Source organism: Pongo abelii, chromosome 7, assembly GCF_028885655.2.
Source record: "Pongo abelii isolate AG06213 chromosome 7, NHGRI_mPonAbe1-v2.0_pri, whole genome shotgun sequence".
NCBI lineage: Eukaryota > Metazoa > Chordata > Mammalia > Primates > Hominidae > Pongo > Pongo abelii.
Window position 1 is genome coordinate 72,113,300 of NC_071992.2, and position 17,307 is coordinate 72,130,606.

General features: G+C 38.8%; 1 long non-coding RNA gene across 1 annotated transcript in view; it reads left to right on the top strand.

Moving 5' to 3' along the window:
• The window catches only part of LOC129061012 (uncharacterized), a 28,107-nt gene extending 16,243 nt beyond the window's left edge, over positions 1–11,864 (top strand). Inside the window, exons 8-10 of the long non-coding RNA XR_008527948.2 lie at positions 6,689–6,932; positions 7,283–7,543; positions 10,581–11,864. This is a non-coding gene — a long non-coding RNA (uncharacterized LOC129061012). The remainder of the gene's footprint in view (positions 1–6,688; positions 6,933–7,282; positions 7,544–10,580) is intronic.
• Positions 11,865–17,307: the final 5,443 nt, after the last annotated feature.

Below are 17,307 nucleotides of genomic sequence, written 5' to 3' on the forward strand. Positions count from 1 at the left end.
AAGAAAATCATCCCTCTTTACAACATGGTTGGGCTGATTTTTAAGAAATAAAAGATAATAAATGAGAAAAGCAAATATTTGGCATCTACATATTCAATATCTAGAACCATGCAGAGTAGAAGATTTAAAGAAATGTGAAGAACAAAACAGTTATTTTGTTTTAGGAGTTTACAATCTGTAGTCAGAAACTAATATAAAAATTTTGAGTATAGAAAGAGCAAAAGCATGTCAGGTGCAGTGGCCCACAGCTGAAATCCTAGCATTTTGGAAGGCCAAAGTGAGAGGATTGCTTGAGCTCAGGAGTTCAAGACCAGCCTGGGCAACATAGTGAGACCTTGTCTCTATGAAAAAACTTTTAAAAATTATTTTAAAAAGGAAGCAAAAGCAAATATGAGAGAAAACATTAGAAATCAGAGCTTGGGCAAAGAGTTCAATGTGAGCAAAGCAGCTCTGCCTTGGGGTATCTCTGGAACATCCTGGCTTTCTCTATAGGCCCCACCACATGGCCTTTTCCCATCACTTGGAAGCCACCATATCATGTCAGGTTTTCCCTCAAACTTTTTAACCTAATTTATTATATCAAAAAATATATATCTATTGAATCTTTACTGTGAGCTGGGCACTGTCCTATGTAATGATAATACAGCAAGGATATAAAACAAAAATGCTTACCGTCATACAGATTACATTCATGTGAGGGAAGACAGACTATTAACAAAATAACTATATAAAATACATAATATTCCAAAAGATGATAACGGTACAGAGAAAAATTAAGCATGGAATGGGGATACGCAACATTGGCTAGAGGTCAAGACATATCAAATGCTCAAGGAAAGTGTAGTAGGCAGAATAATAGCTTTCCTACGTCTGTATCTTTATATGGCAAAGAGATTTGTGGGTGTGATTAAGTTATGGATCATGAGATGAGGAGATTATTCTGGATTAGCCAGGTGAACTCAGTGTAATCACGAGAGTGATTATAAGCAAAAGAAGGAGGCAAGAAAGTCAGAGGCAAGAGATGTGGTGACAGAGGTCAGAATGATGTAGTTGCTGGCTGGAAGGAAGCCATGAGCCATGGGATGCGTGCATCCTCTCAAAGCTGGTGAAGGTAAGAAAATGAATTCTCCCCTAGAGGATTATAGAAGAGAAGCATGTTCTTTTTAGTAACTAAATGTATGCTAATTTATTCCAGTAGTCAGGAAACTAATATAGAAAGTCTTTCTGAGAAGATAACATTTGAACAAAGACTCCAAGGAGGTAAGTGCACCAGCTTTGCAGATACCTGGGGAAGAGCACTCCAGGAAGAAAAGGCAGACAGCAGGGTACACGCCTTGATCAGGAGCATGTCTAGCCCAGTGGCATGAAGTAGAGCAAGACTGGGAGTCAGAAGGGTAGGAGGAGACAGGTGAGAGAGAGAGATTTATTTGAGTCAACTCACAGCTTCATTATCTTTAAGAACGTTGGCTTAGTCTGAATGACACATGGAGTATAGAAGAATCTGTGAATATTTATAGATATTCTGAATATTTGCAAGAGAAATAAAAGTGGTGCACTGGTAAACCTGGTTGGGGGAAGGAAAAAAAAGCCCAGATTTGTAGCATTTGCTGATTTCCATTGTGTGAATATTTCAACCGATGGTTTGACAAACATGTCACAAAATTTCTGAGTATTTAATTTTCAGCTCCATTAGAGCACTGCACGTATGACATCCCATTTGTCAATTCCATCCTGTATTCCATTTGGGCCAAGAAGTATCAGAGTCAACTAGTGACAAAAATAAGAAAGTCCTCAATAAAAACCAGTGTCTACATTTGACTGATGTAAGGATCTGAAATTCGTTTTTCTTTATCTGCTTTGCCTGGTGATTAAATTATGATTTTAGAAGAAACATTTTTAATTCCTTATCAGAGTGTTACTACTGAATAAATATAAGATATAGTTTAACTATATGTAATCTTGTCTATATTATTTTCAACAGAAACGTTATAGATGCCAGATTCACAAAAAAAGATATATGATAGAAGCTGGAATTGTTTGAATAAAAAGAGTCAAATTTTACATTGGATTAACCAGAGGGAAGAAAGTAGATGGATAGGAAAGAAGAAGGCAGGCTTAGCCAAGCCAAAGAAAGAGACTAGACTCAGGAGGCACTGGGAGAAAAAGGAACTCTGTCAAAGAAGAGTACCATTATAGTTTCAAGAGAGCTGAGAGGTTGTTAAGTCCCCATGTCGTTCTTAATCCAAAAACACCCGATCCTAAACACTATAATCCTGAATGTTGAAATCCTGAAACATCAAAATCCCTAAAGTCTAAAATCCTTATCATCTAACATCCAGAAAATCACTGTCACAGGACAGTTGCACCATGGTATTGCATCATGTTAAATGTAATTATTTTTTTGTTTACTCTTTATTTGGAAATTAAGCATGGCTAAGAAGGTATGTATAGGTGCCAAGTCAACAAGGGGTGGACCCATGGACTTAATTTTAGGTGTCAACTTGGCTGGGTTAAGGAATGTCTGGAAACTTGTTAAAGCATTATTTTGAGTATGCCTCGAGGGTGTTTTCAGAAAAGATTAATGTGTAGGTCTGAGTGGACTAGGTGGGAAAGATCTGTCAATGTCTGGAATATAGAAAAAGTGAAAATGAAGGTAAAAAATGCACAGAATCTTTCCTGCCAAATTATTATTGATGTACAACTTCTGCCACTTGCCTTCACAAAATGCCCTTTGTCAGAGAATAAAAAGAGTTCAACAAGCTTGGCCGCCTTCTGAACCAGGTACTTGCTGGCACAGAGGTTCCTTCAGGGCTACAAGACACATTAAGTCATGAACTATTCTTGATTAAAGATTTGACTGTGAAAGAAGATAGACATATTTATTTACCACTAAATCTAACATTAAAAAATGCATATTTTACTTTGGCTAATGAATGTCACTTTCAAAACCGTCCCTGGTGTTTCTTTGTTTTTACCAACTTTATACAATTTATGCATCTATCAGATGCCAAAATTCTATAATTTAATATACTGTTTATGTATTACTGGCTGGAAAAAGTGAGGCATTTTATAAATGTTTATTTGAAGATTTGGTGGACTTTGCAGAAGAAAATAGATTTCAATTGCATCCCCAAATTAAAATGACAGGTTTGGAACTAGGTGTGACAAAGGCTTCTGAAAGTGAATTGCAAGGTGTTACCAGTAAAGTTTGTTTTTCCATTTAGTCCAATTCATTTGGTGGAAAATTCAGAAGAGTTTAGTGGCCAAGCCCATATGGCAGTGATGAAAATTTTAGTTTAGAAATGCATCATTTATCCATAGTGGCATTTCTTCCACCTGATGAAATTTCAGGAGCTTTTAATGAATTAAACCACATTTTCCTAAAGAAGCCAGCAAGGTTACTTACTGGTTTAAAAATAATTATGTGCAAGGTAGGATAAGAAGTCATTTAGGGCCAGGCATGGTGGCTTATGCCTGTAATCCCAGGACTTTGGGAGGCAAAGGTGGGTGAATCACTTGAAGTCAGGAGTTCAAGACCAGCCTGGCCAACATGGCGATACCTTGTCTCTACTAAAAATACAAAAATTATCCGAGTGTGGTGGCACAGACCTGTAATCTCAGCTATTCGGAAGGCTGAGGCGGGAGGATCTCTTGAACTCAAGAGGTGGAGGTTGCAGTGAGCCGAGGTCATGCCACCGCACTCCAGCCTGGGCAACAGAGTGAGACTCTGTCTCGTTAAAAAAAAAGAAAAGTCATTTAGGCAATGATGTTGCTGTCCAATCAACAGTATTGTTTCTGCCAAATTTGTGGCCTGTATATTAGTGCATGCAAAGTAGATTTCCACATACTCAAAACAATATAGAAACATGGCGTAGAAGACTGAAAAACATAATAGGAAGTGTTCATTTCAGTGTATATTGAATTACAGAAGAGTTTCAGAGTGAGCAGTGCGACATAGAAAATGAATGTGAACATATTCTCTGAGATGTGAACATATTCTCTGAGCAAAGTCATGTCCTTAAAGGCAGCTATTTTTTGTGATGCAAGACTTCAAAATACAGTTAATAATCATAAAAGTCAACTAGCTATTATGAACTCTGTGTAGTTGCCCATAATCTATCCCTGTAATGCATTTTTATATGTCAGTTTTCTTTTTAGTTTTATTTTTAAGTTTGTTCCACTATTTTAAGTTGTCAGCATTATTTATTTACAACTCGCTATGCTATGTATTTCATCTTAGCATCATTTTCAGTACTGAAGGTATAACCTGTGTAAAGAGTTTTAGAGAGTTCTAATTTGCTTTATGCATTTTTTTTACAACTTTGACTCCACAAAAGTGCATTATCTATCACATTGACTTTATGTGTAAGCATTGTTTGTAAACCTAAAAATATTAAAACTTTCTCAATAGATGAGATACTCTTTTTGCATATCTGAATTTGTGAAAGAGAAAATTTCTGAGAATCTCTTTGACTTTGACTGCATATTCGGTGATGATCTGTGACAGCTTTTGATCAATCTGGTCTAAAGACCTAGGTAGTCTGTCCCACTATTTCAGATGACCTGTTATAACACTGGATGCACACAACTACTAACCATGCATTTATGCATTTTGCTTTTTGACCTATTTTTTTATATGATTCATCTGCTCATAAATGTTATACCCATGTGACTCTGATTAATATACCTGTTTATGCTTGCAAACATATGTATGTTGTTGTTGCCTATTTTATTTTGTAAGGTGACCTAGGAAGTATTCTGTTGTTTTTTATGTTTCTCAAATAAATCCCCTCCTAAAAATGTCAATAAATGCCTTTTAAATCATTTTTTCCAGATTTATAGTTTTAGAATTTTGGGGTTTTGGGGGATTGTAATTTTAGGATTTTAGACTGTAGAGATGTATATCTTTTTGGAGTTCAACATTTGGGATAATGGCATTCAGGATTGTGTCTTTCTGGATTATGGCCCAGACCTGTTTAGTTCAACACTCTATTTTACACAAGAGGAAAGCAAACCATGTATCCAGTTGCAATGAAAGCTTACATAGACATCATGTATAGATTATATCTTAGGAAAACATGATTAAGATGACACGTAGTGACTTTTCTTTTTCAGTGAAAGAGATCCACATTCCTTTTCTTGTGTGGAACTAAACATGATTTCTGAATTAATGTAGTTTAATGCAAATCACCATGATCACTTAACCCATGCTTCTTTATTAAAGGAGGTAGAAGGGAGGTGATTTGATGGGAGGATGGCCCGGGATCCAAGACCTGGGAAAGATGCAATGAGTAAAGGGGAGAAACAGAAAAGTAGGGAATAAAGTAAGAGTGAAGAGTCATCAACTTCCCTCACTGCTCCTGGCCTCTGGCATTAGAAGCCCAGAGGTCTTTTCTGGGGCCTCAGAGAAGCTTCCAGGTCTGTTCATTTCTCTTTCCCCACCCCTGCTTGTATCACAAATAAATTACTGACACCTAAATTTCTGACTAGGTGGTAGAATTTTAGGGATCCTTCATCAGAATTCCATGTAGGCTGTGGGAGTTATATGGGTTAAGTAAGCAATAGTCCTTGAGATTATTTGATGATATAAATCATCAGAAAATTTTTAGTCATCTTGATTTTCTCATAATGTGTAGCTAGGGGAGGCTGGAGGGAGAGGACTGGAGTGAGAAGAGATAGCAAAAGAGGTGGCTTTTATGCATGGGGCTGTATGAAGTAATCAGGCCTAAGTGGAACCGAGAGGGACCTTGGAGCAGTTCTGGAGAGGAAAGCTTAGGGCACAGATTGCCTGTTGATGGTGAGGCGTAGGCCCTGGCTCAAACCAATCACATCATCTTTCTGACTGGGATGCCTAAGCAGTGTGTTTTTTGTTTGTTTTAGTGTTTGTCTTTTGGTAAAGCATACAGTGGCATTAACTAAATTCACAGTGTTGTGCACTCATCACCACCATCCATTTCCAGAACTTTTCCATCATGCCAAACAGAAACTCTGTGCCCATGAAACAGCTGTTATTTGCATTAGAATCTGTTCTAAATATTTTGTGTAAGTTCTCACTTAGGCATCACAATGATGTCCTATGAGATAGCTACTATATTTATCTCCACTTTATTGATGAGAAAATTGAGGCACAGGAAGCCTATGTAACAGCTTGTAAGTGAAAGGCCTTAAAGTAGAATTCAAGCCCAAGTTGAACTGAACCCAAAGGCCAAGCTTTTTCTAGTCAAACAGGCCACTCTTTTGTTATTGTAGTGAGTAATAAGAGCTAAAAAATATTGTACTTTTTTCAGGAGAAAATTATTTGTTTTGAAGGTAGAGGAAGAGCATGCTGTTTAATGTTTACTATTACATGAATTACTCTATGTTTTGAGACAGTGGACTGAAACTTTCTAAAAATTTATCTCAATCTCATAGGATGGCTCTACATTTGGCCTGTGTCAATGGCTATCCAGAAGTGGTAACTTCACTGGTGCACAGAAAGTGCCAGCTTAACATCTGTGACAGTGAAAACAGGACACCTCTGATGAAGATATATAGTAGCCAGTTATTTCAGCATGAGATGGATTTGGTTTAAATACATAGAATAAAAATGAATTTATTTCATTGAAATATAACTAATTTGTGAAACCTACGGAATATTTATTTGTATTTTCTAGAATTTACAATGTATTTCTTGGTCTAATACTGACAGGCTATACAATGCCAAGAAGACGTTTATGCAACTATTCTGCTGGACTTTGGTGCCTATCCAGATATTACAGATATCAACAGAAAAACTGCTCTCCACTGTGCTGTCTGTAGTGAGAATATGTCAATGGTGGCAAAGCTGCTTTCACACAACACAAACATCTAAGTGAAAAATGGAGTAGAGAGCAACCAACATTATTTTCAAAATATTTGAAATCCATTTTATTTTAACACTGACATATGTTAGGGTCAGTTTTTCGTATTTGGAAGCTCAAGCATGCTCTTCTGTGAATGAAAATATTCTGAAGTAACTGTCTAATATTTTAATTTAAATATTAATGTTTTTAAAGAAGTACTAGAGGGTATAGCTTTCTTTTATGCATTTATGATAAATATTTAAATTTATTAAAGGTAAAAGTTGGTTTTTCAAATATTTTAGCCACTCAGTTTTTGTTCTTTCTAATTAGTGTAAAACAACACAGAAAAGCAAAATGTGCCTGCATAAACTGAGTCAACATGTAAACCTTTTGATATTTATTATTAAATAAGTTATTTGGCAATGTATCAAATTTTTAAATGTGTGTCCCTTTTGACCTAGAAATTCTACTCCCAGGAATTTCTCCTAAGAAGATAATCAGAAAAGTTTACAAAGATGAATGGAAAAGAAGAGTCACCGCAGCCTTATTTGTAAAAGTGAAAAATAGCAACAGCCCAAATGTCATGAATGGAGAATTAATATATGGTGCATCCATACAAAAATACTGTGCAGCGAGTAAGCCAGTGAAGCCCAAAATTTCTGACATGGACATTGACATAACAGAGTGACAATAACGAGGTCATAAAGCATCATCAGAGAAAGGTCTATTTGTATAAATTAATTTTTTGAGTGTATACATGGGGTATATAAAATGTATTTGGTTAATGTCAAAATAATTATCTTCGCTTAAGTAAAATTTGGGGGCAATTTAAATTTTTTAATATATTTTCTTATATTGACCAGTTTTCTTAAAAAGTAGATACTATTTTTATAATCATAAAACAGCAAGAGAGGAGCTCTCATATCTTCTCCATTCTTCTGTATTCCCTATTACACATAGTGAATTTTTTTCTAAAATTAATACTGAATAAAAGTTTCCACAGCTTCAAAATAAAGGCCTAAAAACCACTCTTTCAGATTAGATCCTGGGCAACTAAAATTTTAAACACCTAACCAACACCAAGCACTTAAAGCTTGAGAACTTCAATTTAAGAAAAATGGTTGAACAATTTTTGTTTCCACCCTTGATATCTGAATGGTTAAACAATTTTAAAATGATTTTTTTTTTTTTTTTTTTTTGGTAAATTTGGGACCTCAGCATGTTGCCCAGGCTGGTCTCAAACTCCTGGCCTCAAGTAAGCGATCCTCCCGCCTCAGCCTCCCCAAGTGCTGAAATTGCAGGCATGAGTCACTACACTTGGCCTTTTAAAATGATTTTAATGAAGGCAATCTAATTCACCGTAGAGCTGAATTCTCAAGTAACTGCTTTTCAAAGGTACTTTCTCAACCTATGCAAAGCTCTTAATAGGCCATGACTATTTGGCCAACTTCTACATTGTACATCAGATGTTTTCTTTTCTGTGAACTCCAAGTTTGCTGTTAGGGAAGCCCACCTCTGCCTTTTTTTTTTTTTTTTTTTTGTCTTGAGATGGAGTCTCACTCTGTCCCCCAGACTGGAGTGCAGTGGTGCCATCTCTGCTCACTGCAAGCTCCACCTCCCAGGTTCATGCCATTCTCCTGCCTCAGCCTCCTGAGTAGCTGGGACTACAGGGTGCGCCACCATGCCCAGCTAATTTTTTTGTATTTTTAGTAGAGACGGGGTTTCACCGTGTTAGCCAGGATGGTCTCGATCTCCTGACCTCGTGATCCGCCCACCTCGGCCTCCCGAGGTGCTGGGATTACAGGCATGAGCCACTGCAACCAGCCCCTTCAAGTTAACTTTCTAAATATTCACTTGATGAAAACAAAGCAGTAAAGGAGGAATAGAAGAAGAAAAATCACATGAAATATAAAAAGTAAAACAAATAAATTCAGTCATCTCAACAGTAACATTAAATGTGCATGGATTAAACAATGCAATCTAAAGGTAGAGATTGTCAGACTGATAAGAAAACCATGATCCAACTGTATTATTTATAAGAGACACACTTGAGATTCAAAGATATACATGGACTGAATATAAAAAGTGCAAATAGTAGCTAAGAGAGCTGAAGTAGTAGTATGGTTTGAGTGTGTCCTCTAAAAGTTCTTGTGTTGAAAACTTGGTCTCCAACTTAGCAGTGTTGAGAGGTAGAACCTCTGGGAGGTGACCAGTAGAACCTTTGAGAGGTAAAACTTTTGAGAGGTAGAACCTTTGGGTGGCAAAGTCCTCATGAGTGAATTAATCCATTCATGGGTTAATGAGGGAGTGGGTCACTTATGACAAAAGTGGATCTCTTATAAAAGCCAATTTGGCTTGTGAGTAATTTATAAAATAGTCTCAGGTATTCAGTTATAGCAACAGAAAAGAGACTAAGGTAAGTATATATACTAACGTCAGACAAAATAGACTTGATTTTCAACTATCACCCTGATCCCTGGCACTGATTGTGCTCTGATGACCACTTAAAGAGTTTGCTCTGGGAATAAAAACTCATTTAAATACATTTCTAAGATAGATAGATATAGATTCTATCGATCTATATCTATCTATCTATCTATCTATCTATCTATCTATCTATCTACCTATCTTTATAAAGGCTAAGCTCCTGCTGGAATTAACAAACATTCCAAAATCAAAAAGTGCCTTCTGGATTAGCTTGCTGTTGATTGCTTACAGGGAATCACGAACTGGCCAAAACCAGTTTCAATACCTGTCACAAGTATTACCCACGTATTTTGTAAATTTAAATCCTAAGTTTGCACCACTTTGAGAGGGAAACAAATTCCTTGTAGTATAAGGCAGCTTCTAGGAGTAGCCAATCCTCAGGCAGAGGTGGGAACTGCTTCCACATGCCATTTGTATGCATGCACTTGCAAGCAAGGCACAAAAATAAAAAGGCTGTGAGCAAAGACCTTTTTGATTGATGGTCTCTGATCTCAGAAAAATACTCTTGAGAGTGTTTGTCTTGCTGTCTTCTCCTCCCCAAGGCAAGGGTTGAGGCTGCAGGATGGAGTGGAGCAGAGATGTGTTGCACAGGCCACATAGGCCTCCTGGCTGGATGCGCTCCCCAACCTGAGCAGGTGAGGTCTAGGTGGAAGTGCTCCAGATAGGTGACATGGTTTCCTATCCACATCACATGGACACAGGACATGGTCTGTTATCTCTTATGCTGTATGTTTTTCCTAGCTGACTTCTCATCCTCCCCCAAGCCAGTCACTGACTCCTCTGAAACAAGGGAATCTCAGATTTCTTACTTAGAAAACACCCCAGGAGTAAGGATTTTAGGTAAATTCCAGTGAAAGGTGAGTTTGAGAGAGAACACCTGTGAGGCTAGAAAGAACATTCTTTTAATTCTCTAATTTTAAGCAAAGGTTAGTGTTAGATTAACCTAATTCCACCCACCAGAAGGCTAAGGCTCCCCTAGTAAAAGAAACGTCAACACAGGGACAAAAGGAGTCGAAAAATGTATTTGTCATTTTCTCGGAAACTGCTGATATTAGTGAGAAGAGGATGCTTGCTGAGGCAGCTCCCTCCCTGGGGCCTCCCACAGGTGAGGGCTGATGGGACCTGCTTTTTGCCAGCAACTTACCTGGTACATCTGTAGCTGGAAGAAGTGCCTCTCCTTTTCTGTCTCTTCACCAATTTCCATCCTGCTTATTTTAGTCCAGATCATCCTGTAGAGCCTGATGTTTTCCTTTTTCTCCTTTTCTATCTTAGTTCCAAGTGTGAAAGCAAGGATAAATCAAGATGCCTCTTGGCATGAAACTCTACTGGACAGCCTTGAAGTCATGCCAGTACCCAGTCTGCTGAGACCAATGCTCAATACACATTTCAGCACAGGAAGCCTCTTAAATCCCTTCAAAGGAGAATGGGTGTCATGAAAATGTGAAGCCTGGCCTTCTCACTACTTACTCAAAAAGTGCTTCCTAAGCGCCTACTTTGAGTCACATCTGGGTCACAGGAAAGTGTGGTGGAAAGTCTGCACATGGCCCAGAAAGCTCCTTCATCTCCAGCATTCAGAGCCTGCCTACCTGCCTTCTGAGTATCCCAAGGGCACTGTCTGTCTCTTTCATACCCACCATTTGTCTCCCTGGACTTCTTGCTAAATCCCTGTCTTCACCTCCTCACTTAGGGAATTCATGCCAGTTCTCTGACTTGATCTATGACCCTGCTCATCACTGTAGGAGAAAAAAAACAAAAAAACAAAAAAAACACCTTTCCAGGCTGTCAACTTAATTATCCCTTCCACATTTATCTCATGCCTGAAATGTTTTACCTAAATGTTGAGTGTGCAGTTCAGGGTAAAACTGACCAACTGGAGCACATCCAAAGAAGAGCAACCATGGTAAAAAGAAGCTACATCATCATGTCTGCTAAGGAAGGCTTGAAATAACTATGAATTTTTATTCTGGAGAAAATGAGACTAAACAAAACCAATAAAAATTACTCAAAAAATATGAAGGTTTGTTATGAAGACAGGAGGCACTTTCTAAAGAGCCTCAGTGTAGGCACTGGAAAACATGGCAGCATTTTCTTTAAACAGCGTTCGATGATGAAATGGCTACTTGTGGTTCCAGAGGGCTCCCTGTCATTGCGGGGAGGAGGACTAGAGTGTTTAAGAAGAGGCAAGAAGTGTAATTTTTTTGTTCTTTAGTGTGGAGCACAGTGTGGGACACACAGTAGGCTCTCAACAATTTGAAAGAGTGGTTGAAAATATAAATGCTCAGAAGATATAAAAACTCAGAAGACACTTTGGGAGGGATATTGTTTAATGACTTTATGCATCTGAGAGGGAGCATGACTAGAGGATTTCTGAGGTCCTGGGACTGGAATTATATAACTCCAAGGCACTGCAACACCTCAAAGGCAAGACACAGTTCAGACAGATCATTTCTCTTAATAATCAGGCATGGGACTATTGCCCAGGAATTTTAAAGACATCTTAAACCTAGTTATTACATATCACAAAACCTCTTGGAATAAACAAATTTCTCACATTAATAGGTAAATAATTATTTCCTTTATTTATCCTATAATTGCTTCAAGTTTAAAGAGTGTGCTGCTCCCTCCTCCTAAATTCTGGTATTTTGTGAGGAATTCTTCCCCTGCCCTACCTATATGTGTTTCAATTTTTCAGAATTTGATGTTATTCTTATTTCAAACCTTTTCCTTTCAGAAACAGGACTCTCTCAGGCAGTCTTCTTCAGAATCCCCTTTCTGCTATTGGTTTAGTCACACTCAGAAAAATTTCCTCTCAGGCATGGAGACAGGCAGCAAGTGTGGCTAAATGAAAGTCAGGAAGCCCACTTCCTGACTCTGGCTCAATTACACTTGCTGGTTGACCAGCAGCAAACCACTGAGTCTTGGTTTTCCATCTGCAAAGTAAGAATACGCTGATCCCTTCCCATTTATTTCACCAAACTGGCACACATATCAAGGATGCTGACAGGCCAGGAATAATAGATGGATGCCTCTTTGGGCTAAAGGGACCTGCAAGCTTCTCCAGTAGAGCACTCTGCTTATACTTCCATATGAATGTACAGTATTAATGAAACTCCAGAACTCGGGGGCCAAGCAAACTCAGGTATGGAAGTTTAAGATTTCTATGGATGCAGTAAGTATCAAATGTTTGGTGTTCAGCAGTTTGAGTTCTGTGATCCTTCACCACTGAAAAGATACCCAGGGCTAGTTTTTAAAAACTCAGACAACCCAATGAAATACTTTTAGTTGGACTTGAAATGACTTTCCTCTTAACACCTTTTACTTTACTAGGTGGCTTCATATGAAAGTTTCTTTTTCCAATCAGAACACACTACATTACCCAAGGCACACAGATTACAAAATAAACATGAGACATTTAAATATATTTCATATTTTTCCGGTATTTAAAATAATTGAAGCCACTATTTCCCTATAGTCATTTGCTTAATCAGTTCCTTCTAGCTAAACTCTCTCCACTCTAGGGATGAGAAACTGTGATCGGGAAAGTTACACCTTTCTGAATTCAACCAATAGAATCTTGTCTTTAATAGAAACTGTGATTTACATCTAAGAATCAGCTACCCATTTTTCAGAATCTTTTTTGGCAGTTGAAGCTGAAGGAGGTGGGTGTTGAACAGTCTCTTTCTGAAACCAAGAGAACTGGTAATTCAGAGAAACACATATACGAAACTAAATGTTTTTCACAAGTCACCTGGAAGGTGAAGTCTGAAAATTGCCCTGCTTTCAAAACCAGTAATGAAATGGAGAAAGTGTTTAAAAACAAAAACAGAAAGAAATAACTCATGAGAGAGCTGGCCTTAACTTCTTTCAATGAACTTCCCTGAAAATAACATCCTATAACCACTATGACATTATAGAAAAAGGAGCAGGAAAAAACTGGTTAAAATAATATAGCATCACTGAACATATCTGTCATCAAAACAAACCACAGTAATATGGTTGACAAAAATTCTGGATTAAGGCTCGTTTAGAAAATCCCTTTAAGTAATAAAAGCTTGGTTTAAAATTGAAGTATCAAATTACCTATATATAATTTTAAAAATGAGAAGACATTTTTGTTTCATACTCCTAAGCTTTATCAAAAGGCTTTTTCAGATTCTTTAAACAGAGGGTAATACATTAGGCAGGACTAATAATTCACTTCTGTCCAAGCTAAACTTATTTATCCCTAGCCTAGTCCTGAAAGGAGCATTAATTTCTGAAATAAATGATGTATGTAATCATATGAAAAATAACCCAGAGTACAGGCTTTTAAGTAGATTAGTGGTGGTATTTCCTTGCCTTCTCTTATATAAATATATATATTTATAATAGAATATACTAAATGCACACAATAGCAAGGTGCCTTCACCCAGTTATGACATTCCTGGGCCACCCTAGGTCACCTGTATCCTATTCCCTGTCCTGGGTTTAATCTGAAAGTAAACCCTGAAAGGCAACATTTACTCTGCAAATATTTCAGTCTGTCTCTCTACAAGAAAGGGATGCTAACTTTTTACCTGATGAATCTCAACACATATAACCCTGCTTTAAGTCCAACAACAGGAATGTAAATGTCACCTACATCCTCCTGGGGTCTCCTACTGCTCTTCTGTCTGAAATTCAGGACTTCATATGCTTTGGTAAAGCCTGGCTTAAATAACTACTGAGCCACTAGAAATTCTATCGAATAGTCCTCACCCATTTATGCTCCCTTCAAAGGGGTTCTTTGGGGAGAGAGAAATCTTTTTGTTGTTGCTTTCTGTTTTGGCTTTTCAATAACCTTACGTAAGGCCCAAGTGCCACAGCCTGGCATACAAGGTCCTGCATGAACTGGCCCCTCCTGCACCCTGGCAGCCTGGCATGCATTGCTGGTTACTGCTCCCATGTGCGTGCCTGCATCTTTTCTCTGCCTAGGGTGCCTTCCCTCCCCTGTATTGGGCTAACCACTGATCTGTTCTCCAGACCCCTGAAGGCTTGACAGGAAATGTGTCCTAACAGCTCTCTCCTGGCACACTCTGTGAAGGAGATCCTGAGAGGCTTCTGTAGAGGTCCCCGAGATGGGTCAGACTGGGTTTCCAGTCATCCAGGTGTGACTCTGGAATCAAGTGCAGAACCAGAGGACTAGAGTCTCCCAAGAACGTAGCCACAATCATGTCCCTTTCATGGTGCACACCTGTCAGGGCCGACAGTGTTTAGAAACAGCACACTGCTCAGCAAATGCCCATCCAGCCCTGTCTGCTTCTCACTGAAGCAGCTCCCGGCCTACATGTTTACAGTGGCGAGGCATGTCCTAAACAGCCAACATCCTCTGAAAGACAGAAAAATGAAGTCAGCTTATGCCTTACAACTGTAATCTTTCCAGCAGGAAAATAAATCCTTGCTAGGATCTTTTCCCGGTGGTAAATTTGTGACATGCCAGCTAGAAAACCAGACTTCTCCCACAGGTTTCTCTGCCCAACTGAGAGAGACCAGAACTCTACTTTTTCCGAAATAGCAGGGTTTTTCCCCTCCCATTCTCCTCCCCTCACCACCATGTTTGTTGAATCAACAGGACAGCCAGAAAGGCCGAAAGTACCACAGTTCTGGATAAAAGGTGGTCCCAGGATGGCAAGTCAAAGGAAGCGGAGATAGCAAAAAGCCATTTTGTCTTCCCAATAAGAACACAATAAGAACATACTGGCATAGCTGCTGCCCTGGGGGACCAACTTACTGTCCTTCTACATGGTATGAAATGTGCTCCCTGTGTCACGGTGTCAACGTCATACACATTTTACTCATTTCTGGTCCCCATTTAGCAAACTGTCCAAAGGGAAGGAGATTATATTGATAGTCTGAATTGAAAAAAATATATTATTATTTGACATTTGTTAATCTACAGTAAGGACAGCAAGGATGTTAGAACAACTGATAATGATTAACCTCCACTTAAAATCTGGCCGTCACATGTACGATTGCCTTGTTTAGCCTTAACATTCTTTCTAATGATTTGATCTTACAAGACAAATATAGATCTAATGAAAAGTCTAGATCTGTATATTTTTCACAGTAATGATCTTATATTGTTACATTATGAAGATTGTGAAAAGACAACCATTACAATGAAGAAAAAAATATTTCAAAACACTCAATTACAGAATCACATTCTGGAATAAAAGGAAACATCCACTTCTGACTGTCGGACTGTCGCGGCTCCAATCCATGTGCTAAGGCTGTGCTGGGGTCAGAACTCTGGGTTCCCAGGCCCCAAGCCTCCACAGCAAGCTCCTAATAGGGGAAAAAAAAGGAAAAGTCTTCTGTATGCTGTGAAGTCATACATATGAATGCTGGTTGCAAATGAGCAAAGAAATGAGTTTGTGTCATTGAGGTAGGAAGGGTAGGTACATGTGATTGTGTATGACTGTGTGTGTGTGTATGTGCTTAAGTATAAGAGTGTGAGGGTGTGTAAAGGGGTAAGTGACTGTGTAGTTGTGTGCCTGAGTATGAGTGAATGCACACAAGGGAGGATGTGTGTGAGTAAATGTATCAGTGATTGTGTATGCGAGTGTGTGTACATGGGTAATGGTGTGGCTCGTTGTGTAAGTGAAGCTGTGTCTAATTGTGTGTATGAGTGAGGGTGTGGAGATTGTGTGAGAGGATGTAAGTGTGATTGTGTCGGTGTGAGTGTATGTGTGGGTGTGTGAGTGTGGGTATGAGTGTGTGTGAATGAAGTGATTGTGAAGGTGTGATTGTGAGTGTGGATGTGATTGTGTGTTACTGTGTGAGTGAGGGTGTGAGTGATTATGTGTATGTGTGTGAATGATGGTTGAGTGATTGTGTGGGAGTGTGGGTGTGAGTGATTGCCCGGCCCAGGCAATCATTTCAAATAACAGTTTTCCCTTTCCCCCACTGTCTTTCTTCCTGTCTTTGCTTTTCCTCAGTTCACTTGTGTATGTGTGATGGGATAAATAGTCAACATTTTATGATCTCCCAAGTAGAAATAAAATGATTCAGTCAGTGGGGCAGGCAGCAACAAGGCTATTAGATATAAAGAACAAAATCATTAAGCTAATGTCACAGCTGATTAGCAAACAAAGATAGACAGGAAGACACAGAGGGGGAAATAGAGCCTTCCAAACAGTCATATCTTCACATTCTCCTTCCTAATTTTTTTTCAGTCTTAAAATCCCTTGCCTGTAGCTCTGTCACTTCCCACCTTCTCCACCTCCCAGTTCACAGGTCACCCTCTCCCCTGCTCTCTGGCCACTGGTCACCAGATGCTGATCCAGCCAAAGTATGGTAGGCAGTTCCACCCCAGGGAGCTGCGGTGCTGCCTTCTCTTTGACTTAGGCAGTGAGTAAGTCTGCTTTGCCAAATGACCTTGCCCAAAGGGATCCATCTAGAAGCCCGAAGCCAGACAGAATTTTTACATCATAGCTATTTCTCAGGAGCAGGCAGAAATCACTGGGCAGAATCTTTCAAGCTCCAGGCTCACCGTTCTAGAAAAAATAGGTCTTCTCAGGGCTTGCCTCCAAAACCCTTAACAGAGTTCAATTTGCTTCAAGGATAATCAGCTTTTTCTGAAAAAACATTTTTTCAGTATATAATATAAAACATGACCAAAGGATCTTACTGTATCATGCCATTTATTTGAATATGCCCAATTTATGAGGAACTTGAGAGGTAGAAAAGATGATGCTTTGAAATTCTCTTGTTGACTTGAGCAATGCTGCCTGATTATAGAGTTAATTAGGAAAACTCAAAGTTTCAAAGAAAGCAATCCACCTCTTCACCTTCTGCACAGGCCAGGTGACAGCTTGTCAAATATTGGACAGTTGCAGAAAGACTCATTTCAATTATGGGTATTCTTAGCAGATGTTTCAATATTAACAATAATATGCAAGTGTGAAACAGCCTTCTAGTGCTGAAAGCTTCCAGCTGCCTCCAGGAACTGGAGTCCAAGGCCTAGGATGTGTGTGAGGCA